Consider the following 26,214-nt stretch of genomic DNA (forward strand, 5'->3'; position numbering starts at 1 on the left):
CCTGAAAATAAATATTCTCTGAGTAGTGTGGAAATGCTGATCCTTACCTTACCTGGGGTGTCCACTGAGCATTTCCGCGAACTCTACTTGAAGTTCTCTGGGCATGGGATTTTGACATGTTACCTAAACCAAAAGGAATGAGTGGGAAACAATCAAGACAACAGATAGAAGCACTTGCATTTGAATGAGTTTCAAGCATGCTTGGGTACTCGTGTGATCTGAATGACTCAGTTTTGGAATACAACTGTCGCGTGGTGCATCGCGACCTCAAAGCACCCCGGAGTTTTTGAAAGAAAATTTTCTGCAATTTTCACGAAACCACTTTTCATCAACTTGAATTGGGCTAAAAATCCATCCCTGAAAATAAATATTCTCTGAGTAGTGTGGAAATGCTGATCCTTACCCTACCTGGGGTGTCCACTGAGCATTTCCGCGAACTCTACTTGAAGTTCTCTGGGAATGGGATTTTGACATGTTACCTAAACCAAAAGGAATGAGTGGGAAACAATCAAGACTACAGATAGAAGCACTTGCATTTGAATGAGTTTCAAGCATGCTTGGGTACTCGTGTGATCTGAGTGACTCAGTTTTGGAAAACAACTGTCGCGTGGTGCACCGCGACCTCCAGGCACCCCGGAGTTTCTGAAAAAAAATTTTCTGCGATTTTCACGAAACCACTTTTCTTCAACTTAAATTGGGCTAAAAATCCATCCCTGAAAATAAAAATTCTCTGAGTAGTGTGGAAATACTGATCCTTACCCTGCCTGGGTTGTCTACTGAGCATTTCCGCGAGCTCTACCTGAAGTTCTCTGGGCATGGGATTTTGACATGTTCCCCAAACCAAAAGGAATGAGTGGGAAACAATCAAGACAACAGATAGAAGCACTTGCATTTGAATGAGTTTCAAGCATGCTTGGGTACTCGTGTGATCTGAGTGACTCAGTTTTGGAATACAACTGTCGCGTGGTGCACCGCGACCTCCAGGCACCCCGGAGTTTCTGAAAAAAAATTTTCTGCGATTTTCACGAAACCACTTTTCTTCAACTTGAATTGGGCTAAAAATCCATCCCTGAAAATAAAAATTCTCTGAGTAGTGTGGAAATGCTCATCCTTACCCTGCCTGGGTTGTCCACTGAGCATTTCCGCGAACTCTACCTGAAGTTCTCTGGGCATGGGATTTTGACATGTTCCCCAAACCAAAAGGAATGAGTGGGAAACAATCAAGAAAAGAGATAGAGGCACTTGCATTTGAATGAGTTTCAAGCATGGCTGGGTACTCGTGTGATCTGAGTGACTCAGTTTTGGAATACAACTGTCGCGTGGTGCATCGCGACCTCAAGGCACCCCGGAGTTTCTGAAAAAAAATTTTCTGCAATTTTCACGAAACCACTTTTCATCAACTTGAATTGGGCTAAAAATCCATCCCTGAAAATAAATATTCTCTGAGTAGTGTGGAAATGCTGATCCTTACCCTACCTGGGTTGTCCACTGAGCATTTCCGCGAACTCTACCTGAAGTTCTCTGGGCATGGGATTTTGACATGTTCCCCAAACCAAAAGGAATGAGTGGGAAACAATCAAGAAAAGAGATAGAGGCACTTGCATTTGAATGAGTTTCAAGCATGCCTGGGTACTCGTGTGATCTGAGTGACTCAGTTTTGGAATACAACTGTCGCGTGGTGCACCGCGAACTCCAGGCACCCCGGAGTTTCTGAAAAAAAATTTTCTGCGATTTTCACGAAACCACTTTTCTTCAACTTGAATTGGGCTAAAAATGCATACCTGAAAATAAAAATTCTCTGAGTAGTGTGGAAATGCTGATCCTTACCCTGCCTGGGTTGTCCACTGAGCATTTCCGCGAACTCTACCTGAAGTTCTCTGGGCATGGGATTTTGACATGTTCCCCAAACCAAAAGGAATGAGTGGGAAACAATCAAGAAAAGAGATAGAGGCACTTGCATTTGAATGAGTTTCAAGCATGCCTGGGTACTCGTGTGATCTGAGTGACTCAGTTTTGGAATACAACTGTCGCGTGGTGCACCGCGAACTCCAGGCACCCCGGAGTTTCTGAAAAAAAATTTTCTGCGATTTTCACGAAACCACTTTTCTTCAACTTGAATTGGGCTAAAAATGCATACCTGAAAATAAAAATTCTCTGAGTAGTGTGGAAATGCTGATCCTTACCCTGCCTGGGTTGTCCACTGAGCATTTCCGCGAACTCTACCTGAAGTTCTCTGGGCATGGGATTTTGACATGTTCCCCAAACCAAAAGGAATGAGTGGGAAACAATCAAGAAAAGAGATAGAGGCACTTGCATTTGAATGAGTTTCAAGCATGCCTGGGTACTCGTGTGATCTGAGTGACTCAGTTTTGGAATACAACTGTCGCGTGGTGCATCGCGACCTCAAGGCACCCCGGAGTTTCTGAAAAAAAAATTTCTGCAATTTTCACGAATCCACTTTTCATCAACTTGAATTGGGCTAAAAATCCATCCCTGAAAATAAATATTCTCTGAGTAGTGTGGAAATGCTGATCCTTACCCTACCTGGGGTGTCCACTGAGCATTTCCGCGAACTCTACTTGAAGTTCTCTGGGCATGGGATTTTGAAATGTTACCCAAACCAAAAGGAATGAGTGGGAAACAATCAAGACAACAGATAGAAGCACTTGCATTTGAATGAGTTTCAAGCATGCTTGGGTACTCGTGTGATCTGAGTGACTCAGTTTTGGAATACAACTGTCGCGTGGTGCACCGCAACCTCCAGGCACCCCGGAGTTTCTGAAAAAAAATTATCTGCGATTTTCACGAAACCACTTTTCTTCAACTTGAATTGGGCTAAAAATGCATACCTGAAAATAAAAATTCTCTGAGTAGTGTGGAAATGCTGATCCTTACCCTGCCTGGGTTGTCCACTGAGCATTTCCGCGAACTCTACCTGAAGTTCTCTGGGCATGGGATTTTGACATGTTCCCCAAACCAAAAGGAATGAGTGGGAAACAATCAAGAAAAGAGATAGAGGCACTTGCATTTGAATGAGTTTCAAGCATGCCTGGGTACTCGTGTGATCTGAGTGACTCAGTTTTGGAATACAACTGTCGCGTGGTGCATCGTGACCTCAAGGCACCACGGAGTTTCTGAAAAAAAATTTTCTGCAATTTTCACGAAACCACTTTTCATCAACTTGAATTGGGCTAAAAATCCATCCCTGAAAATAAATATTCTCTGAGTAGTGTGGAAATGCTGATCCTTACCCTACCTGGGGTGTCCACTGAGCATTTCCGCGAACTCTACTTGAAGTTCTCTGGGCATGGGATTTTGAGATATTACCCAAACCAAAAGGAATGAGTGGGAAACAATCAAGACAACAGATAGAAGCACTTGCATTTGAATGAGTTTCAAGCATGCTTGGGTACTCGTGTGATCTGAGTGACTCAGTTTTGGAAAACAACTGTCGCGTGGTGCACCGCGACCTCCAGGCACCCCGGAGTTTCTGAAAAAAAATTTTCTGCGATTTTCACGAAACCACTTTTCTTCAACTTGAATTGGGCTAAAAATCCATCCCTGAAAATAAAAATTCTCTGAGTAGTGTGGAAATGCTCATCCTTACCCTGCCTGGGTTGTCCACTGAGCATTTCCGCGAACTCTACCTGAAGTTCTCTGGGCATGGGATTTTGACATGTTCCCCAAACCAAAAGGAATGAGTGGGAAACAATCAAGAAAAGAGATAGAGGCACTTGCATTTGAATGAGTTTCAAGCATGGCTGGGTACTCGTGTGATCTGAGTGACTCAGTTTTGGAATACAACTGTCGCGTGGTGCATCGCGACCTCAAGGCACCCCGGAGTTTCTGAAAAAAAATTTTCTGCAATTTTCACGAAACCACTTTTCATCAACTTGAATTGGGCTAAAAATCCATCCCTGAAAATAAATATTCTCTGAGTAGTGTGGAAATGCTGATCCTTACCCTACCTGGGTTGTCCACTGAGCATTTCCGCGAACTCTACCTGAAGTTCTCTGGGCATGGGATTTTGACATGTTCCCCAAACCAAAAGGAATGAGTGGGAAACAATCAAGAAAAGAGATAGAGGCACTTGCATTTGAATGAGTTTCAAGCATGCCTGGGTACTCGTGTGATCTGAGTGACTCAGTTTTGGAATACAACTGTCGCGTGGTGCACCGCGAACTCCAGGCACCCCGGAGTTTCTGAAAAAAAATTTTCTGCGATTTTCACGAAACCACTTTTCTTCAACTTGAATTGGGCTAAAAATGCATACCTGAAAATAAAAATTCTCTGAGTAGTGTGGAAATGCTGATCCTTACCCTGCCTGGGTTGTCCACTGAGCATTTCCGCGAACTCTACCTGAAGTTCTCTGGGCATGGGATTTTGACATGTTCCCCAAACCAAAAGGAATGAGTGGGAAACAATCAAGAAAAGAGATAGAGGCACTTGCATTTGAATGAGTTTCAAGCATGCCTGGGTACTCGTGTGATCTGAGTGACTCAGTTTTGGAATACAACTGTCGCGTGGTGCACCGCGAACTCCAGGCACCCCGGAGTTTCTGAAAAAAAATTTTCTGCGATTTTCACGAAACCACTTTTCTTCAACTTGAATTGGGCTAAAAATGCATACCTGAAAATAAAAATTCTCTGAGTAGTGTGGAAATGCTGATCCTTACCCTGCCTGGGTTGTCCACTGAGCATTTCCGCGAACTCTACCTGAAGTTCTCTGGGCATGGGATTTTGACATGTTCCCCAAACCAAAAGGAATGAGTGGGAAACAATCAAGAAAAGAGATAGAGGCACTTGCATTTGAATGAGTTTCAAGCATGCCTGGGTACTCGTGTGATCTGAGTGACTCAGTTTTGGAATACAACTGTCGCGTGGTGCATCGTGACCTCAAGGCACCACGGAGTTTCTGAAAAAAAATTTTCTGCAATTTTCACGAAACCACTTTTCATCAACTTGAATTGGGCTAAAAATCCATCCCTGAAAATAAATATTCTCTGAGTAGTGTGGAAATGCTGATCCTTACCCTACCTGGGGTGTCCACTGAGCATTTCCGCGAACTCTACTTGAAGTTCTCTGGGCATGGGATTTTGAGATATTACCCAAACCAAAAGGAATGAGTGGGAAACAATCAAGACAACAGATAGAAGCACTTGCATTTGAATGAGTTTCAAGCATGCTTGGGTACTCGTGTGATCTGAGTGACTCAGTTTTGGAAAACAACTGTCGCGTGGTGCACCGCGACCTCCAGGCACCCCGGAGTTTCTGAAAAAAAATTTTCTGCGATTTTCACGAAACCACTTTTCTTCAACTTGAATTGGGCTAAAAATCCATCCCTGAAAATAAAAATTCTCTGAGTAGTGTGGAAATGCTCATCCTTACCCTACCTGGGGTGTCCACTTAGCATTTCCGCGACCTCTACTTGAAGTTCTCTGGGCATGGGATTTTGACATGTTACGCAAACCAAAAGGAATGAGTGGGAAAAAATCAAGACAACAGATAGAAGCACTTGCATTTGAATGAGTTTCAAGCATGCTTGGGTAGTCGTGTGATCTGAGTGACTCAGTTTTCGTATACAAGTGTTGTGTGGTGCACCGCGACCTCCAGGCACCTCGGAGTTTCTGAAAAAAAATTTTCTGCGATTTTCACGAAACCACTTTTCTTCAATTTGAATTGGGCTAAAAATCCATCACTGAAAATAAAAAGTCTCTGAGTAGTGTGGAAATACTGATCCTTACCCTGCCTGGGTTGTCCACTGAGCATTTCCGCGAGCTCTACCTGAAGTTCTCTGGGCATGGGATTTTGACATGTTCCCCAAACCAAAAGGAATGAGTGGGAAACAATCAAGAAAAGAGATAGAGGCACTTGCATTTGAATGAGTTTCAAGCATGCCTGGGTACTCGTGTGATCTGAGTGACTCAGTTTTGGAATACAACTGTCGCGTGGTGCATCGCGACCTCAAGGCACCCCGGAGTTTCTGAAAAAAAATTTTCTGCAATTTTCACGAAACCACTTTTCTTCAACTTGAATTGGGCTAAAAATCCATCCCTGAAAATAAATATTCTCTGAGTAGTGTGGAAATGCTGATCCTTACCTTACCTGGGGTGTCCACTGAGCATTTCCGCGAACTCTACTTGAAGTTCTCTGGGCATGGGATTTTGACATGTTACCTAAACCAAAAGGAATGAGTGGGAAACAATCAAGACAACAGATAGAAGCACTTGCATTTGAATGAGTTTCAAGCATGCTTGGGTACTCGTGTGATCTGAATGACTCAGTTTTGGAATACAACTGTCGCGTGGTGCATCGCGACCTCAAAGCACCCCGGAGTTTTTGAAAGAAAATTTTCTGCAATTTTCACGAAACCACTTTTCATCAACTTGAATTGGGCTAAAAATCCATCCCTGAAAATAAATATTCTCTGAGTAGTGTGGAAATGCTGATCCTTACCCTACCTGGGGTGTCCACTGAGCATTTCCGCGAACTCTACTTGAAGTTCTCTGGGAATGGGATTTTGACATGTTACCTAAACCAAAAGGAATGAGTGGGAAACAATCAAGACTACAGATAGAAGCACTTGCATTTGAATGAGTTTCAAGCATGCTTGGGTACTCGTGTGATCTGAGTGACTCAGTTTTGGAAAACAACTGTCGCGTGGTGCACCGCGACCTCCAGGCACCCCGGAGTTTCTGAAAAAAAATTTTCTGCGATTTTCACGAAACCACTTTTCTTCAACTTAAATTGGGCTAAAAATCCATCCCTGAAAATAAAAATTCTCTGAGTAGTGTGGAAATGCTCATCCTTACCCTACCTGGGGTGTCCACTGAGCATTTCCGCGACCTCTACTTGAAGTTCTCTGGGCATGGGATTTTGACATGTTACGCAAACCAAAAGGAATGAGTGGGAAAAAATCAAGACAACAGATAGAAGCACTTGCATTTGAATGAGTTTCAAGCATGCTTGGGTACTCGTGTGATCTGAGTGACTCAGTTTTCGTATACAAGTGTTGCGTGGTGCACCGCGACCTCCAGGCACCTCGGAGTTTCTGAAAAAAAATTTTCTGCGATTTTCACGAAACCACTTTTCTTCAATTTGAATTGGGCTAAAAATCCATCACTGAAAATAAAAAGTCTCTGAGTAGTGTGGAAATACTGATCCTTACCCTGCCTGGGTTGTCCACTGAGCATTTCCGCGAGCTCTACCTGAAGTTCTCTGGGCATGGGATTTTGACATGTTCCCCAAACCAAAAGGAATGAGTGGGAAACAATCAAGAAAAGAGATAGAGGCACTTGCATTTGAATGAGTTTCAAGCATGCCTGGGTACTCGTGTGATCTGAGTGACTCAGTTTTGGTATACAACTGTCGCGTGGTGCATCGCGACCTCAAGGCACCCCGGAGTTTCTGAAAAAAATTTTTCTGCAATTTTCACGAAACCACTTTTCATCAACTTGAATTGGGCTAAAAATCCATCCCTGAAAATAAATATTCTCTGAGTAGTGTGGAAATGCTGATCCTTACCCTACCTGGGGTGTCCACTGAGGATTTCCGCGAACTCTACTTGAAGTTCTCTGGGCATGGGATTTTGACATGTTACCTAAACCAAAAGGAATGAGTGGGAAACAATCAAGACAACAGATAGAAGCACTTGCATTTGAATGAGTTTCAAGCATGCTTGGGTACTCGTGTGATCTGAATGACTCAGTTTTGGAATACAACTGTCGCGTGGTGCATCGCGACCTCAAGGCACCCCGGAGTTTTTGAAAGAAAATTTTCTGCAATTTTCACGAAACCACTTTTCTTCAACTTGAATTGGGCTAAAAATCCATCACTGAAAATAAAAATTCTCTGAGTAGTGTGGAAATGCTGATCCTTACCCTACCTTGGGTGTCCACTGAGCATTTCCGCGAACTCTACTAGAAGTTCTCTGGGCATGGGATTTTGACATGTTACCCAAACCAAAAGGAATGAGTGGGAAACAATCAAGACAACAGATAGAAGCACTTGCATTTGAATGAGTTTCAAGCATGCTTCGGTACTCGTGTGATTTGAGTGACTCAGTTTTGGAATACAACTGTCGCGTGGTGCACCGCGACCTCCAGGCACCCCGGAGTTTCTGAAAAAAAATTTTCTGCGATTTTCACGAAACCACTTTTCTTCAACTTGAATTGGGCTAAAAATCCATCACTGAAAATAAAAATTCTCTGAGTAGTGTGGAAATACTGATCCTTACCCTGCCTGGGTTGTCCACTGAGCATTTCCGCGAGCTCTACCTGAAGTTCTCTGGGCATGGGATTTTGACATGTTCCCCAAACCAAAAGGAATGAGTGGGAAACAATCAAGACAACAGATAGAAGCACTTGCATTTGAATGAGTTTCAAGCATGCTTGGGTACTCGTGTGATCTGAGTGACTCAGTTTTGGAATACAACTGTCGCGTGGTGCACCGCGACCTCCAGGCACCCCGGAGTTTCTGAAAAAAAATTTTCTGCGATTTTCACGAAACCACTTTTCTTCAACTTGAATTGGGCTAAAAATGCATACCTGAAAATAAAAATTCTCTGAGTAGTGTGGAAATGCTGATCCTTACCCTGCCTGGGTTGTCCACTGAGCATTTCCGCGAACTCTACCTGAAGTTCTCTGGGCATGGGATTTTGACATGTTCCCCAAACCAAAAGGAATGAGTGGGAAACAATCAAGAAAAGAGATAGAGGCACTTGCATTTGAATGAGTTTCAAGCATGCCTGGGTACTTGTGTGATCTGAGTGACTCAGTTTTGGAATACAACTGTCGCGTGGTGCATCGCGACCTCAAGGCACTCCGGAGTTTCTGAAAAAAAATTTTCTGCAATTTTCACGAAACCACTTTTCATCAACTTGAATTGGGCTAAAAATCCATCCCTGAAAATAAATATTCTCTGAGTAGTGTGGAAATGCTGATCCTTACCCTACCTGGGGTGTCAACTGAGCATTTCCGCGAACTCTACTTGAAGTTCTCTGGGCATGGGATTTTGACTTGTTCCCCAAACCAAAAGGAATGAGTGGGAAACAATCAAGACAACAGATAGAAGCACTTGCATTTGAATGAGTTTCAAGCATGCTTGGGTACTCGTGTGATCTGAGTGACTCAGTTTTGGAATACAACTGTTGCGTGGTGCACCGCGACCTCCAGGCACCCCGGAGTTTCTGAAAAAAAATTTTCTGCGATTTTCACGAAACCACTTTTCTTCAACTTGAATTGGGCTAAAAATCCATCACTGAAAATAAAAATTCTCTGAGTAGTGTGGAAATACTGATCCTTACCCTGCCTGGGTTGTCCACTGAGCATTTCCGCGAGCTCTACCTGAAGTTCTCTGGGCATGGGATTTTGACATGTTCCCCAAACCAAAAGGAATGAGTGGGAAACAATCAAGACAACAGATAGAAGCACTTGCATTTGAATGAGTTTCAAGCATGCTTGGGTACTCGTGTGATCTGAGTGACTCAGTTTTGGAATACAACTGTCGCGTGGTGCACTGCGACCTCCAGGCACCCAGGAGTTTCTGAATAAAAATTTTCTGCGATTTTCACGAAACCACTTTTCTTCAACTTGAATTGGGCTAAAAATTCATTCCTGAAAATAAAAATTCTCTGAGTAGTGTGGAAATGCTGATCCTTCCCCTGCCTGGGTTGTCCACTGAGCATTTCCGCGACCTCTATCTGAAGTTCTCTGGGCATGGGATTTTGACATGTTCCCCAAACCAAAAGGAATGAGTGGGAAACAATCAAGACAACAGATAGAAGCACTTGCATTTGAATGAGTTTCAAGAATGCTTGGGTACTCGTGTGATCTGAGTGACTCAGTTTTGGAATACAACTGTCGCGTGGTGCATCGTGACCTCAAGGCACCCCGGAGTTTCTGAAAAAAAATTTTCTGCAATTTTCACGAAACCACTTTTCTTCAACTTGAATTGGGCTAAAAATCCATCCCTGAAAATAAAAATTCTCTGAGTAGTGTGTAAATGCTCATCCTTACCCTGCCTGGGTTGTCCACTGAGCATTTCCGCGAACTCTACCTGAAGTTCTCTGGGCATGGGATTTTGACATGTTCCCCAAACCAAAAGGAATGAGTGGGAAACAATCAAGAAAAGAGATAGAGGCACTTGCATTTGAATGAGTTTCAAGCATGGCTGGGTACTCGTGTGATCTGAGTGACTCAGTTTTGGAATACAACTGTCGCGTGGTGCATCGCGACCTCAAGGCACCCCGGAGTTTCTGAAAAAAAATTTTCTGCAATTTTCACGAAACCACTTTTCATCAACTTGAATTGGGCTAAAAATCCATCCCTGAAAATAAATATTCTCTGAGTAGTGTGGAAATGCTGATCCTTACCCTACCTGGGTTGTCCACTGAGCATTTCCGCGAACTCTACCTGAAGTTCTCTGGGCATGGGATTTTGACATGTTCCCCAAACCAAAAGGAATGAGTGGGAAACAATCAAGAAAAGAGATAGAGGCACTTGCATTTGAATGAGTTTCAAGCATGCCTGGGTACTCGTGTGATCTGAGTGACTCAGTTTTGGAATACAACTGTCGCGTGGTGCACCGCGAACTCCAGGCACCCCGGAGTTTCTGAAAAAAAAATTTCTGCGATTTTCACGAAACCACTTTTCTTCAACTTGAATTGGGCTAAAAATGCATACCTGAAAATAAAAATTCTCTGAGTAGTGTGGAAATGCTGATCCTTACCCTGCCTGGGTTGTCCACTGAGCATTTCCGCGAACTCTACCTGAAGTTCTCTGGGCATGGGATTTTGACATGTTCCCCAAACCAAAAGGAATGAGTGGGAAACAATCAAGAAAAGAGATAGAGGCACTTGCATTTGAATGAGTTTCAAGCATGCCTGGGTACTCGTGTGATCTGAGTGACTCAGTTTTGGAATACAACTGTCGCGTGGTGCATCGCGACCTCAAGGCACCCCGGAGTTTCTGAAAAAAAAATTTCTGCAATTTTCACGAATCCACTTTTCATCAACTTGAATTGGGCTAAAAATCCATCCCTGAAAATAAATATTCTCTGAGTAGTGTGGAAATGCTGATCCTTACCCTACCTGGGGTGTCCACTGAGCATTTCCGCGAACTCTACTTGAAGTTCTCTGGGCATGGGATTTTGACATGTTACCCAAACCAAAAGGAATGAGTGGGAAACAATCAAGACAACAGATAGAAGCACTTGCATTTGAATGAGTTTCAAGCATGCTTTGGTACTCGTGTGATCTGAGTGACTCAGTTTTGGAATACAACTGTCGCGTGGTGCACCGCAACCTCCAGGCACCCCGGAGTTTCTGAAAAAAAATTTTCTGCGATTTTCACGAAACCACTTTTCTTCAACTTGAATTGGGCTAAAAATGCATACCTGAAAATAAAAATTCTCTGAGTAGTGTGGAAATGCTGATCCTTACCCTGCCTGGGTTGTCCACTGAGCATTTCCGCGAACTCTACCTGAAGTTCTCTGGGCATGGGATTTTGACATGTTCCCCAAACCAAAAGGAATGAGTGGGAAACAATCAAGAAAAGAGATAGAGGCACTTGCATTTGAATGAGTTTCAAGCATGCTTGGGTACTCGTGTGATCTGAGTGACTCAGTTTTGGAAAACAACTGTCGCGTGGTGCACCGCGACCTCCAGGCACCCCGGAGTTTCTGAAAAAAAATTTTCTGCGATTTTCACGAAACCACTTTTCTTCAACTTGAATTGGGCTAAGAATCCATCCCTGAAAATAAAAATTCTCTGAGTAGTGTGGAAATGCTCATCCTTACCCTACCTGGGGTGTCCACTTAGCATTTCCGCGACCTCTACTTGAAGTTCTCTGGGCATGGGATTTTGACATGTTACGCAAACCAAAAGGAATGAGTGGGAAAAAATCAAGACAACAGATAGAAGCACTTGCATTTGAATGAGTTTCAAGCATGCTTGGGTAGTCGTGTGATCTGAGTGACTCAGTTTTCGTATACAAGTGTTGTGTGGTGCACCGCGACCTCCAGGCACCTCGGAGTTTCTGAAAAAAAATTTTCTGCGATTTTCACGAAACCACTTTTCTTCAATTTGAATTGGGCTAAAAATCCATCACTGAAAATAAAAAGTCTCTGAGTAGTGTGGAAATACTGATCCTTACCCTGCCTGGGTTGTCCACTGAGCATTTCCGCGAGCTCTACCTGAAGTTCTCTGGGCATGGGATTTTGACATGTTCCCCAAACCAAAAGGAATGAGTGGGAAACAATCAAGAAAAGAGATAGAGGCACTTGCATTTGAATGAGTTTCAAGCATGCCTGGGTACTCGTGTGATCTGAGTGACTCAGTTTTGGAATACAACTGTCGCGTGGTGCATCGCGACCTCAAGGCACCCCGGAGTTTCTGAAAAAAAATTTTCTGCAATTTTCACGAAACCACTTTTCTTCAACTTGAATTGGGCTAAAAATCCATCCCTGAAAATAAATATTCTCTGAGTAGTGTGGAAATGCTGATCCTTACCCTACCTGGGGTGTCCACTGAGCATTTCCGCGAACTCTACTTGAAGTTCTCTGGGCATGGGATTTTGACATGTTACCTAAACCAAAAGGAATGAGTGGGAAACAATCAAGACAACAGATAGAAGCACTTGCATTTGAATGAGTTTCAAGCATGCTTGGGTACTCGTGTGATCTGAATGACTCAGTTTTGGAATACAACTGTCGCGTGGTGCAACGCGACCTCAAAGCACCCCGGAGTTTTTGAAAGAAAATTTTCTGCAATTTTCACGAAACCACTTTTCATCAACTTGAATTGGGCTAAAAATCCATCCCTGAAAATAAATATTCTCTGAGTAGTGTGGAAATGCTGATCCTTACCCTACCTGGGGTGTCCACTGAGCATTTCCGCGACCTCTACTTGAAGTTCTCTGGGCATGGGATTTTGACATGTTACGCAAACCAAAAGGAATGAGTGGGAAAAAATCAAGACAACAGATAGAAGCACTTGCATTTGAATGAGTTTCAAGCATGCTTGGGTACTCGTGTGATCTGAGTGACTCAGTTTTCGTATACAAGTGTTGCGTGGTGCACCGCGACCTCCAGGCACCTCGGAGTTTCTGAAAAAAAATTTTCTGCGATTTTCACGAAACCACTTTTCTTCAATTTGAATTGGGCTAAAAATCCATCACTGAAAATAAAAAGTCTCTGAGTAGTGTGGAAATACTGATCCTTACCCTGCCTGGGTTGTCCACTGAGCATTTCCGCGAGCTCTACCTGAAGTTCTCTGGGCATGGGATTTTGACATGTTCCCCAAACCAAAAGGAATGAGTGGGAAACAATCAAGAAAAGAGATAGAGGCACTTGCATTTGAATGAGTTTCAAGCATGCCTGGGTACTCGTGTGATCTGAGTGACTCAGTTTTGGTATACAACTGTCGCGTGGTGCATCGCGACCTCAAGGCACCCCGGAGTTTCTGAAAAAAATTTTTCTGCAATTTTCACGAAACCACTTTTCATCAACTTGAATTGGGCTAAAAATCCATCCCTGAAAATAAATATTCTCTGAGTAGTGTGGAAATGCTGATCCTTACCCTACCTGGGGTGTCCACTGAGGATTTCCGCGAACTCTACTTGAAGTTCTCTGGGCATGGGATTTTGACATGTTACCTAAACCAAAAGGAATGAGTGGGAAACAATCAAGACAACAGATAGAAGCACTTGCATTTGAATGAGTTTCAAGCATGCTTGGGTACTCGTGTGATCTGAATGACTCAGTTTTGGAATACAACTGTCGCGTGGTGCATCGCGACCTCAAGGCACCCCGGAGTTTTTGAAAGAAAATTTTCTGCAATTTTCACGAAACCACTTTTCTTCAACTTGAATTGGGCTAAAAATCCATCACTGAAAATAAAAATTCTCTGAGTAGTGTGGAAATGCTGATCCTTACCCTACCTTGGGTGTCCACTGAGCATTTCCGCGAACTCTACTAGAAGTTCTCTGGGCATGGGATTTTGACATGTTACCCAAACCAAAAGGAATGAGTGGGAAACAATCAAGACAACAGATAGAAGCACTTGCATTTGAATGAGTTTCAAGCATGCTTCGGTACTCGTGTGATTTGAGTGACTCAGTTTTGGAATACAACTGTCGCGTGGTGCACCGCGACCTCCAGGCACCCCGGAGTTTCTGAAAAAAAATTTTCTGCGATTTTCACGAAACCACTTTTCTTCAACTTGAATTGGGCTAAAAATCCATCACTGAAAATAAAAATTCTCTGAGTAGTGTGGAAATACTGATCCTTACCCTGCCTGGGTTGTCCACTGAGCATTTCCGCGAGCTCTACCTGAAGTTCTCTGGGCATGGGATTTTGACATGTTCCCCAAACCAAAAGGAATGAGTGGGAAACAATCAAGACAACAGATAGAAGCACTTGCATTTGAATGAGTTTCAAGCATGCTTGGGTACTCGTGTGATCTGAGTGACTCAGTTTTGGAATACAACTGTCGCGTGGTGCACCGCGACCTCCAGGCACCCCGGAGTTTCTGAAAAAAAATTTTCTGCGATTTTCACGAAACCACTTTTCTTCAACTTGAATTGGGCTAAAAATGCATACCTGAAAATAAAAATTCTCTGAGTAGTGTGTAAATGCTGATCCTTACCCTGCCTGGGTTGTCCACTGAGCATTTCCGCGAACTCTACCTGAAGTTCTCTGGGCATGGGATTTTGACATGTTCCCCAAACCAAAAGGAATGAGTGGGAAACAATCAAGAAAAGAGATAGAGGCACTTGCATTTGAATGAGTTTCAAGCATGCCTGGGTACTCGTGTGATCTGAGTGACTCAGTTTTGGAATACAACTGTCGCGTGGTGCATCGCGACCTCAAGGCACCCCGGAGTTTCTGAAAAAAAATTTTCTGCAATTTTCACGAAACCACTTTTCATCAACTTGAATTGGGCTAAAAATCCATCCCTGAAAATAAATATTCTCTGAGTAGTGTGGAAATGCTGATCCTTACCCTACCTGGGGTGTCCACTGAGCATTTCCGCGAACTCTACTTGAAGTTCTCTGGGCATGGGATTTTGACTTGTTCCCCAAACCAAAAGGAATGAGTGGGAAACAATCAAGACAACAGATAGAAGCACTTGCATTTGAATGAGTTTCAAGCATGCTTGGGTACTCGTGTGATCTGAGTGACTCAGTTTTGGAATACAACTGTTGCGTGGTGCACCGCGACCTCCAGGCACCCCGGAGTTTCTGAAAAAAAATTTTCTGCGATTTTCACGAAACCACTTTTCTTCAACTTGAATTGGGCTAAAAATCCATCACTGAAAATAAAAATTCTCTGAGTAGTGTGGAAATACTGATCCTTACCCTGCCTGGGTTGTCCACTGAGCATTTCCGCGAGCTCTACCTGAAGTTCTCTGGGCATGGGATTTTGACATGTTCCCCAAACCAAAAGGAATGAGTGGGAAACAATCAAGACAACAGATAGAAGCACTTGCATTTGAATGAGTTTCAAGCATGCTTGGGTACTCGTGTGATCTGAGTGACTCAGTTTTGGAATACAACTGTCGCGTGGTGCACTGCGACCTCCAGGCACCCAGGAGTTTCTGAATAAAAATTTTCTGCGATTTTCACGAAACCACTTTTCTTCAACTTGAATTGGGCTAAAAATTCATTCCTGAAAATAAAAATTCTCTGAGTAGTGTGGAAATGCTGATCCTTCCCCTGCCTGGGTTGTCCACTGAGCATTTCCGCGACCTCTATCTGAAGTTCTCTGGGCATGGGATTTTGACATGTTCCCCAAACCAAAAGGAATGAGTGGGAAACAATCAAGACAACAGATAGAAGCACTTGCATTTGAATGAGTTTCAAGAATGCTTGGGTACTCGTGTGATCTGAGTGACTCAGTTTTGGAATACAACTGTCGCGTGGTGCATCGCGACCTCAAGGCACCCCGGAGTTTCTGAAAAAAAATTTTCTGCAATTTTCACGAAACCACTTTTCTTCAACTTGAATTGGGCTAAAAATCCATCCCTGAAAATAAAAATTCTCTGAGTAGTGTGTAAATGCTCATCCTTACCCTGCCTGGGTTGTCCACTGAGCATTTCCGCGAACTCTACCTGAAGTTCTCTGGGCATGGGATTTTGACATGTTCCCCAAACCAAAAGGAATGAGTGGGAAACAATCAAGAAAAGAGATAGAGGCACTTGCATTTGAATGAGTTTCAAGCATGGCTGGGTACTCGTGTGATCTGAGTGACTCAGTTTTGGAATACAACTGTCGCGTGGTGCATCGCGACCTCAAGGCACCCCGGAGTTTCTGAAAAAAAATTTTCTGCAATTTTCACGAAACCACTTTTCATCAACTTGAATTGGGCTAAAAATCCATCCCTGAAAATAAATATTCTCTGAGTAGTGTGGAAATGCTGATCCTTACCCTACCTGGGTTGTCCACTGAGCATTTCCGCGAACTCTACCTGAAGTTCTCTGGGCATGGGATTTTGACATGTTCCCCAAACCAAAAGGAATGAGTGGGAAACAATCAAGAAAAGAGATAGAGGCACTTGCATTTGAATGAGTTTCAAGCATGCCTGGGTACTCGTGTGATCTGAGTGACTCAGTTTTGGAATACAACTGTCGCGTGGTGCACCGCGAACTCCAGGCACCCCGGAGTTTCTGAAAAAAAATTTTCTGCGATTTTCACGAAACCACTTTTCTTCAACTTGAATTGTGCTAAAAATGCATACCTGAAAATAAAAATTCTCTGAGTAGTGTGGAAATGCTGATCCTTACCCTGCCTGGGTTGTCCACTGAGCATTTCCGCGAACTCTACCTGAAGTTCTCTGGGCATGGGATTTTGACATGTTCCCCAAACCAAAAGGAATGAGTGGGAAACAATCAAGACAACTGATAGAAGCACTTGCATTTGAATGAGTTTCAAGCATGCTTGGGTACTCGTGTGATCTGAGTGACTCAGTTTTGGAATACAACTGTCGCGTGGTGCACCGCAACCTCCAGGCACCCCGGAGTTTCTGAAAAAAAATTTTCTGCGATTTTCACGAAACCACTTTTCTTCAACTTGAATTGGGCTAAAAATGCATACCTGAAAATAAAAATTCTCTGAGTAGTGTGGAAATGCTGATCCTTACCCTGCCTGGGTTGTCCACTGAGCATTTCCGCGAACTCTACCTGAAGTTCTCTGGGCATGGGATTTTGACATGTTCCCCAAACCAAAAGGAATGAGTGGGAAACAATCAAGAAAAGAGATAGAGGCACTTGCATTTGAATGAGTTTCAAGCATGCTTGGGTACTCGTGTGATCTGAGTGACTCAGTTTTGGAAAACAACTGTCGCGTGGTGCACCGCGACCTCCAGGCACCCCGGAGTTTCTGAAAAAAAATTTTCTGCGATTTTCACGAAACCACTTTTCTTCAACTTGAATTGGGCTAAAAATCCATCCCTGAAAATAAAAATTCTCTGAGTAGTGTGGAAATGCTCATCCTTACCCTACCTGGGGTGTCCACTTAGCATTTCCGCGACCTCTACTTGAAGTTCTCTGGGCATGGGATTTTGACATGTTACGCAAACCAAAAGGAATGAGTGGGAAAAAATCAAGACAACAGATAGAAGCACTTGCATTTGAATGAGTTTCAAGCATGCTTGGGTAGTCGTGTGATCTGAGTGACTCAGTTTTCGTATACAAGTGTTGTGTGGTGCACCGCGACCTCCAGGCACCTCGGAGTTTCTGAAAAAAAATTTTCTGCGATTTTCACGAAACCACTTTTCTTCAATTTGAATTGGGCTAAAAATCCATCACTGAAAATAAAAAGTCTCTGAGTAGTGTGGAAATACTGATCCTTACCCTGCCTGGGTTGTCCACTGAGCATTTCCGCGAGCTCTACCTGAAGTTCTCTGGGCATGGGATTTTGACATGTTCCCCAAACCAAAAGGAATGAGTGGGAAACAATCAAGAAAAGAGATAGAGGCACTTGCATTTGAATGAGTTTCAAGCATGCCTGGGTACTCGTGTGATCTGAGTGACTCAGTTTTGGAATACAACTGTCGCGTGGTGCATCGCGACCTCAAGGCACCCCGGAGTTTCTGAAAAAAAATTTTCTGCAATTTTCACGAAACCACTTTTCTTCAACTTGAATTGGGCTAAAAATCCATCCCTGAAAATAAATATTCTCTGAGTAGTGTGGAAATGCTGATCCTTACCCTACCTGGGGTGTCCACTGAGCATTTCCGCGAACTCTACTTGAAGTTCTCTGGGCATGGGATTTTGACATGTTACCTAAACCAAAAGGAATGAGTGGGAAACAATCAAGACAACAGATAGAAGCACTTGCATTTGAATGAGTTTCAAGCATGCTTGGGTAGTCGTGTGATCTGAATGACTCAGTTTTGGAATACAACTGTCGCGTGGTGCAACGCGACCTCAAAGCACCCCGGAGTTTTTGAAAGAAAATTTTCTGCAATTTTCACGAAACCACTTTTCATCAACTTGAATTGGGCTAAAAATCCATCCCTGAAAATAAATATTCTCTGAGTAGTGTGGAAATGCTGATCCTTACCCTACCTGGGGTGTCCACTGAGCATTTCCGCGAACTCTACTTGAAGTTCTCTGGGAATGGGATTTTGACATGTTACCTAAACCAAAAGGAATGAGTGGGAAACAATCAAGACTACAGATAGAAGCACTTGCATTTGAATGAGTTTCAAGCATGCTTGGGTACTCGTGTGATCTGAGTGACTCAGTTTTGGAAAACAACTGTCGCGTGGTGCACCGCGACCTCCAGGCACCCCGGAGTTTCTGAAAAAAAATTTTCTGCGATTTTCACGAAACCACTTTTCTTCAACTTGAATTGGGCTAAAAATCCATCCCTGAAAATAAAAATTCTCTGAGTAGTGTGGAAATGCTCATCCTTACCCTACCTGGGGTGTCCACTGAGCATTTCCGCGACCTCTACTTGAAGTTCTCTGGGCATGGGATTTTGACATGTTACGCAAACCAAAAGGAATGAGTGGGAAAAAATCAAGACAACAGATAGAAGCACTTGCATTTGAATGAGTTTCAAGCATGCTTGGGTACTCGTGTGATCTGAGTGACTCAGTTTTCGTATACAAGTGTTGCGTGGTGCACCGCGACCTCCAGGCACCTCGGAGTTTCTGAAAAAAAATTTTCTGCGATTTTCACGAAACCACTTTTCTTCAATTTGAATTGGGCTAAAAATCCATCACTGAAAATAAAAAGTCTCTGAGTAGTGTGGAAATACTGATCCTTACCCTGCCTGGGTTGTCCACTGAGCATTTCCGCGAGCTCTACCTGAAGTTCTCTGGGCATGGGATTTTGACATGTTCCCCAAACCAAAAGGAATGAGTGGGAAACAATCAAGAAAAGAGATAGAGGCACTTGCATTTGAATGAGTTTCAAGCATGCCTGGGTACTCGTGTGATCTGAGTGACTCAGTTTTGGTATACAACTGTCGCGTGGTGCATCGCGACGTCAAGGCACCCCGGAGTTTCTGAAAAAAATTTTTCTGCAATTTTCACGAAACCACTTTTCATCAACTTGAATTGGGCTAAAAATCCATCCCTGAAAATAAATATTCTCTGAGTAGTGTGGAAATGCTGATCCTTACCCTACCTGGGGTGTCCACTGAGGATTTCCGCGAACTCTACTTGAAGTTCTCTGGGCATGGGATTTTGACATGTTACCTAAACCAAAAGGAATGAGTGGGAAACAATCAAGACAACAGATAGAAGCACTTGCATTTGAATGAGTTTCAAGCATGCTTGGGTACTCGTGTGATCTGAATGACTCAGTTTTGGAATACAACTGTCGCGTGGTGCATCGCGACCTCAAGGCACCCCGGAGTTTTTGAAAGAAAATTTTCTGCAATTTTCACGAAACCACTTTTCTTCAACTTGAATTGGGCTAAAAATCCATCACTGAAAATAAAAATTCTCTGAGTAGTGTGGAAATGCTGATCCTTACCCTACCTTGGGTGTCCACTGAGCATTTCCGCGAACTCTACTAGAAGTTCTCTGGGCATGGGATTTTGACATGTTACCCAAACCAAAAGGAATGAGTGGGAAACAATCAAGACAACAGATAGAAGCACTTGCATTTGAATGAGTTTCAAGCATGCTTCGGTACTCGTGTGATTTGAGTGACTCAGTTTTGGAATACAACTGTCGCGTGGTGCACCGCGACCTCCAGGCACCCCGGAGTTTCTGAAAAAAAATTTTCTGCGATTTTCACGAAACCACTTTTCTTCAACTTGAATTGGGCTAAAAATCCATCACTGAAAATAAAAATTCTCTGAGTAGTGTGGAAATACTGATCCTTACCCTGCCTGGGTTGTCCACTGAGCATTTCCGCGAGCTCTACCTGAAGTTCTCTGGGCATGGGATTTTGACATGTTCCCCAAACCAAAAGGAATGAGTGGGAAACAATCAAGACAACAGATAGAAGCACTTGCATTTGAATGAGTTTCAAGCATGCTTGGGTACTCGTGTGATCTGAGTGACTCAGTTTTGGAATACAACTGTCGCGTGGTGCACCGCGACCTCCAGGCACCCCGGAGTTTCTGAAAAAAAATTTTCTGCGATTTTCACGAAACCACTTTTCTTCAACTTGAATTGGGCTAAAAATGCATACCTGAAAATAAAAATTCTCTGAGTAGTGTGTAAATGCTGATCCTTACCCTGCCTGGGTTGTCCACTGAGCATTTCCGCGAACTCTACCTGAAGTTCTCTGGGCATGGGATTTTGACATGTTCCCCAAACCAAAAGGAATGAGTGGGAAACAATCAAGAAAAGAGATAGAGGCACTTGCATTTGAATGAGTTTCAAGCATGCCTGGGTACTCGTGTGATCTGAGTGACTCAGTTTTGGAATACAACTGTCGCGTGGTGCATCGCGACCTCAAGGCACCCCGGAGTTTCTGAAAAAAAATTTTCTGCAATTTTCACGAAACCACTTTTCATCAACTTGAATTGGGCTAAAAATCCATCCCTGAAAATAAATATTCTCTGAGTAGTGTGGAAATGCTGATCCTTACCCTACCTGGGGTGTCCACTGAGCATTTCCGCGAACTCTACTTGAAGTTCTCTGGGCATGGGATTTTGACTTGTTCCCCAAACCAAAAGGAATGAGTGGGAAACAATCAAGACAACAGATAGAAGCACTTGCATTTGAATGAGTTTCAAGCATGCTTGGGTACTCGTGTGATCTGAGTGACTCAGTTTTGGAATACAACTGTTGCGTGGTGCACCGCGACCTCCAGGCACCCCGGAGTTTCTGAAAAAAAATTTTCTGCGATTTTCACGAAACCACTTTTCTTCAACTTGAATTGGGCTAAAAATCCATCACTGAAAATAAAAATTCTCTGAGTAGTGTGGAAATACTGATCCTTACCCTGCCTGGGTTGTCCACTGAGCATTTCCGCGAGCTCTACCTGAAGTTCTCTGGGCATGGGATTTTGACATGTTCCCCAAACCAAAAGGAATGAGTGGGAAACAATCAAGACAACAGATAGAAGCACTTGCATTTGAATGAGTTTCAAGCATGCTTGGGTACTCGTGTGATCTGAGTGACTCAGTTTTGGAATACAACTGTCGCGTGGTGCACTGCGACCTCCAGGCACCCAGGAGTTTCTGAATAAAAATTTTCTGCGATTTTCACGAAACCACTTTTCTTCAACTTGAATTGGGCTAAAAATTCATTCCTGAAAATAAAAATTCTCTGAGTAGTGTGGAAATGCTGATCCTTCCCCTGCCTGGGTTGTCCACTGAGCATTTCCGCGACCTCTATCTGAAGTTCTCTGGGCATGGGATTTTGACATGTTCCCCAAACCAAAAGGAATGAGTGGGAAACAATCAAGACAACAGATAGAAGCACTTGCATTTGAATGAGTTTCAAGAATGCTTGGGTACTCGTGTGATCTGAGTGACTCAGTTTTGGAATACAACTGTCGCGTGGTGCATCGTGACCTCAAGGCACCCCGGAGTTTCTGAAAAAAAATTTTCTGCAATTTTCACGAAACCACTTTTCTTCAACTTGAATTGGGCTAAAAATCCATCCCTGAAAATAAAAATTCTCTGAGTAGTGTGTAAATGCTCATCCTTACCCTGCCTGGGTTGTCCACTGAGCATTTCCGCGAACTCTACCTGAAGTTCTCTGGGCATGGGATTTTGACATGTTCCCCAAACCAAAAGGAATGAGTGGGAAACAATCAAGAAAAGAGATAGAGGCACTTGCATTTGAATGAGTTTCAAGCATGGCTGGGTACTCGTGTGATCTGAGTGACTCAGTTTTGGAATACAACTGTCGCGTGGTGCATCGCGACCTCAAGGCACCCCGGAGTTTCTGAAAAAAAATTTTCTGCAATTTTCACGAAACCACTTTTCATCAACTTGAATTGGGCTAAAAATCCATCCCTGAAAATAAATATTCTCTGAGTAGTGTGGAAATGCTGATCCTTACCCTACCTGGGTTGTCCACTGAGCATTTCCGCGAACTCTACCTGAAGTTCTCTGGGCATGGGATTTTGACATGTTCCCCAAACCAAAAGGAATGAGTGGGAAACAATCAAGAAAAGAGATAGAGGCACTTGCATTTGAATGAGTTTCAAGCATGCCTGGGTACTCGTGTGATCTGAGTGACTCAGTTTTGGAATACAACTGTCGCGTGGTGCACCGCGAACTCCAGGCACCCCGGAGTTTCTGAAAAAAAATTTTCTGCGATTTTCACGAAACCACTTTTCTTCAACTTGAATTGGGCTAAAAATGCATACCTGAAAATAAAAATTCTCTGAGTAGTGTGGAAATGCTGATCCTTACCCTGCCTGGGTTGTCCACTGAGCATTTCCGCGAACTCTACCTGAAGTTCTCTGGGCATGGGATTTTGACATGTTCCCCAAACCAAAAGGAATGAGTGGGAAACAATCAAGAAAAGAGATAGAGGCACTTGCATTTGAATGAGTTTCAAGCATGCCTGGGTACTCGTGTGATCTGAGTGACTCAGTTTTGGAATACAACTGTCGCGTGGTGCATCGCGACCTCAAGGCACCCCGGAGTTTCTGAAAAAAAAATTTCTGCAATTTTCACGAATCCACTTTTCATCAACTTGAATTGGGCTAAAAATCCATCCCTGAAAATAAATATTCTCTGAGTAGTGTGGAAATGCTGATCCTTACCCTACCTGGGGTGTCCACTGAGCATTTCCGCGAACTCTACTTGAAGTTCTCTGGGCATGGGATTTTGACATGTTACCCAAACCAAAAGGAATGAGTGGGAAACAATCAAGACAACAGATAGAAGCACTTGCATTTGAATGAGTTTCAAGCATGCTTGGGTACTCGTGTGATCTGAGTGACTCAGTTTTGGAATACAACTGTCGCGTGGTGCACCGCAACCTCCAGGCACCCCGGAGTTTCTGAAAAAAAATTTTCTGCGATTTTCACGAAACCACTTTTCTTCAACTTGAATTGGGCTAAAAATGCATACCTGAAAATAAAAATTCTCTGAGTAGTGTGGAAATGCTGATCCTTACCCTGCCTGGGTTGTCCACTGAGCATTTCCGCGAACTCTACCTGAAGTTCTCTGGGCATGGGATTTTGACATGTTCCCCAAACCAAAAGGAATGAGTGGGAAACAATCAAGAAAAGAGATAGAGGCACTTGCATTTGAATGAGTTTCAAGCATGCTTGGGTACTCGTGTGATCTGAGTGACTCAGTTTTGGAAAACAACTGTCGCGTGGTGCACCGCGACCTCCAGGCACCCCGGAGTTTCTGAAAAAAAATTTTCTGCGATTTTCACGAAACCACTTTTCTTCAACTTGAATTGGGCTAAAAATCCATCCCTGAAAATAAAAATTCTCTGAGTAGTGTGGAAATGCTCATCCTTACCCTACCTGGGGTGTCCACTTAGCATTTCCGCGACCTCTACTTGAAGTTCTCTGGGCATGGGATTTTGACATGTTACGCAAACCAAAAGGAATGAGTGGGAAAAAATCAAGACAACAGATAGAAGCACTTGCATTTGAATGAGTTTCAAGCATGCTTGGGTAGTCGTGTGATCTGAGTGACTCAGTTTTCGTATACAAGTGTTGTGTGGTGCACCGCGACCTCCAGGCACCTCGGAGTTTCTGAAAAAAAATTTTCTGCGATTTTCACGAAACCACTTTTCTTCAATTTGAATTGGGCTAAAAATCCATCACTGAAAATAAAAAGTCTCTGAGTAGTGTGGAAATACTGATCCTTACCCTGCCTGGGTTGTCCACTGAGCATTTCCGCGAGCTCTACCTGAAGTTCTCTGGGCATGGGATTTTGACATGTTCCCCAAACCAAAAGGAATGAGTGGGAAACAATCAAGAAAAGAGATAGAGGCACTTGCATTTGAATGAGTTTCAAGCATGCCTGGGTACTCGTGTGATCTGAGTGACTCAGTTTTGGAATACAACTGTCGCGTGGTGCATCGCGACCTCAAGGCACCCCGGAGTTTCTGAAAAAAAATTTTCTGCAATTTTCACGAAACCACTTTTCTTCAACTTGAATTGGGCTAAAAATCCATCCCTGAAAATAAATATTCTCTGAGTAGTGTGGAAATGCTGATCCTTACCCTACCTGGGGTGTCCACTGAGCATTTCCGCGAACTCTACTTGAAGTTCTCTGGGCATGGGATTTTGACATGTTACCTAAACCAAAAGGAATGAGTGGGAAACAATCAAGACAACAGATAGAAGCACTTGCATTTGAATGAGTTTCAAGCATGCTTGGGTAGTCGTGTGATCTGAATGACTCAGTTTTGGAATACAACTGTCGCGTGGTGCAACGCGACCTCAAAGCACCCCGGAGTTTTTGAAAGAAAATTTTCTGCAATTTTCACGAAACCACTTTTCATCAACTTGAATTGGGCTAAAAATCCATCCCTGAAAATAAATATTCTCTGAGTAGTGTGGAAATGCTGATCCTTACCCTACCTGGGGTGTCCACTGAGCATTTCCGCGAACTCTACTTGAAGTTCTCTGGGAATGGGATTTTGACATGTTACCTAAACCAAAAGGAATGAGTGGGAAACAATCAAGACTACAGATAGAAGCACTTGCATTTGAATGAGTTTCAAGCATGCTTGGGTACTCGTGTGATCTGAGTGACTCAGTTTTGGAAAACAACTGTCGCGTGGTGCACCGCGACCTCCAGGCACCCCGGAGTTTCTGAAAAAAAATTTTCTGCGATTTTCACGAAACCACTTTTCTTCAACTTGAATTGGGCTAAAAATCCATCCCTGAAAATAAAAATTCTCTGAGTAGTGTGGAAATGCTCATCCTTACCCTACCTGGGGTGTCCACTGAGCATTTCCGCGACCTCTACTTGAAGTTCTCTGGGCATGGGATTTTGACATGTTACGCAAACCAAAAGGAATGAGTGGGAAAAAATCAAGACAACAGATAGAAGCACTTGCATTTGAATGAGTTTCAAGCATGCTTGGGTACTCGTGTGATCTGAGTGACTCAGTTTTCGTATACAAGTGTTGCGTGGTGCACCGCGACCTCCAGGCACCTCGGAGTTTCTGAAAAAAAATTTTCTGCGATTTTCACGAAACCACTTTTCTTCAATTTGAATTGGGCTAAAAATCCATCACTGAAAATAAAAAGTCTCTGAGTAGTGTGGAAATACTGATCCTTACCCTGCCTGGGTTGTCCACTGAGCATTTCCGCGAGCTCTACCTGAAGTTCTCTGGGCATGGGATTTTGACATGTTCCCCAAACCAAAAGGAATGAGTGGGAAACAATCAAGAAAAGAGATAGAGGCACTTGCATTTGAATGAGTTTCAAGCATGCCTGGGTACTCGTGTGATCTGAGTGACTCAGTTTTGGTATACAACTGTCGCGTGGTGCATCGCGACGTCAAGGCACCCCGGAGTTTCTGAAAAAAATTTTTCTGCAATTTTCACGAAACCACTTTTCATCAACTTGAATTGGGCTAAAAATCCATCCCTGAAAATAAATATTCTCTGAGTAGTGTGGAAATGCTGATCCTTACCCTACCTGGGGTGTCCACTGAGGATTTCCGCGAACTCTACTTGAAGTTCTCTGGGCATGGGATTTTGACATGTTACCTAAACCAAAAGGAATGAGTGGGAAACAATCAAGACAACAGATAGAAGCACTTGCATTTGAATGAGTTTCAAGCATGCTTGGGTACTCGTGTGATCTGAATGA

Source organism: Atractosteus spatula, chromosome 3, assembly GCF_055471065.1.
Source record: "Atractosteus spatula isolate fAtrSpa1 chromosome 3, fAtrSpa1.hap1, whole genome shotgun sequence".
In the NCBI taxonomy this organism is placed as follows: Eukaryota; Metazoa; Chordata; class Actinopteri; order Semionotiformes; family Lepisosteidae; genus Atractosteus; species Atractosteus spatula.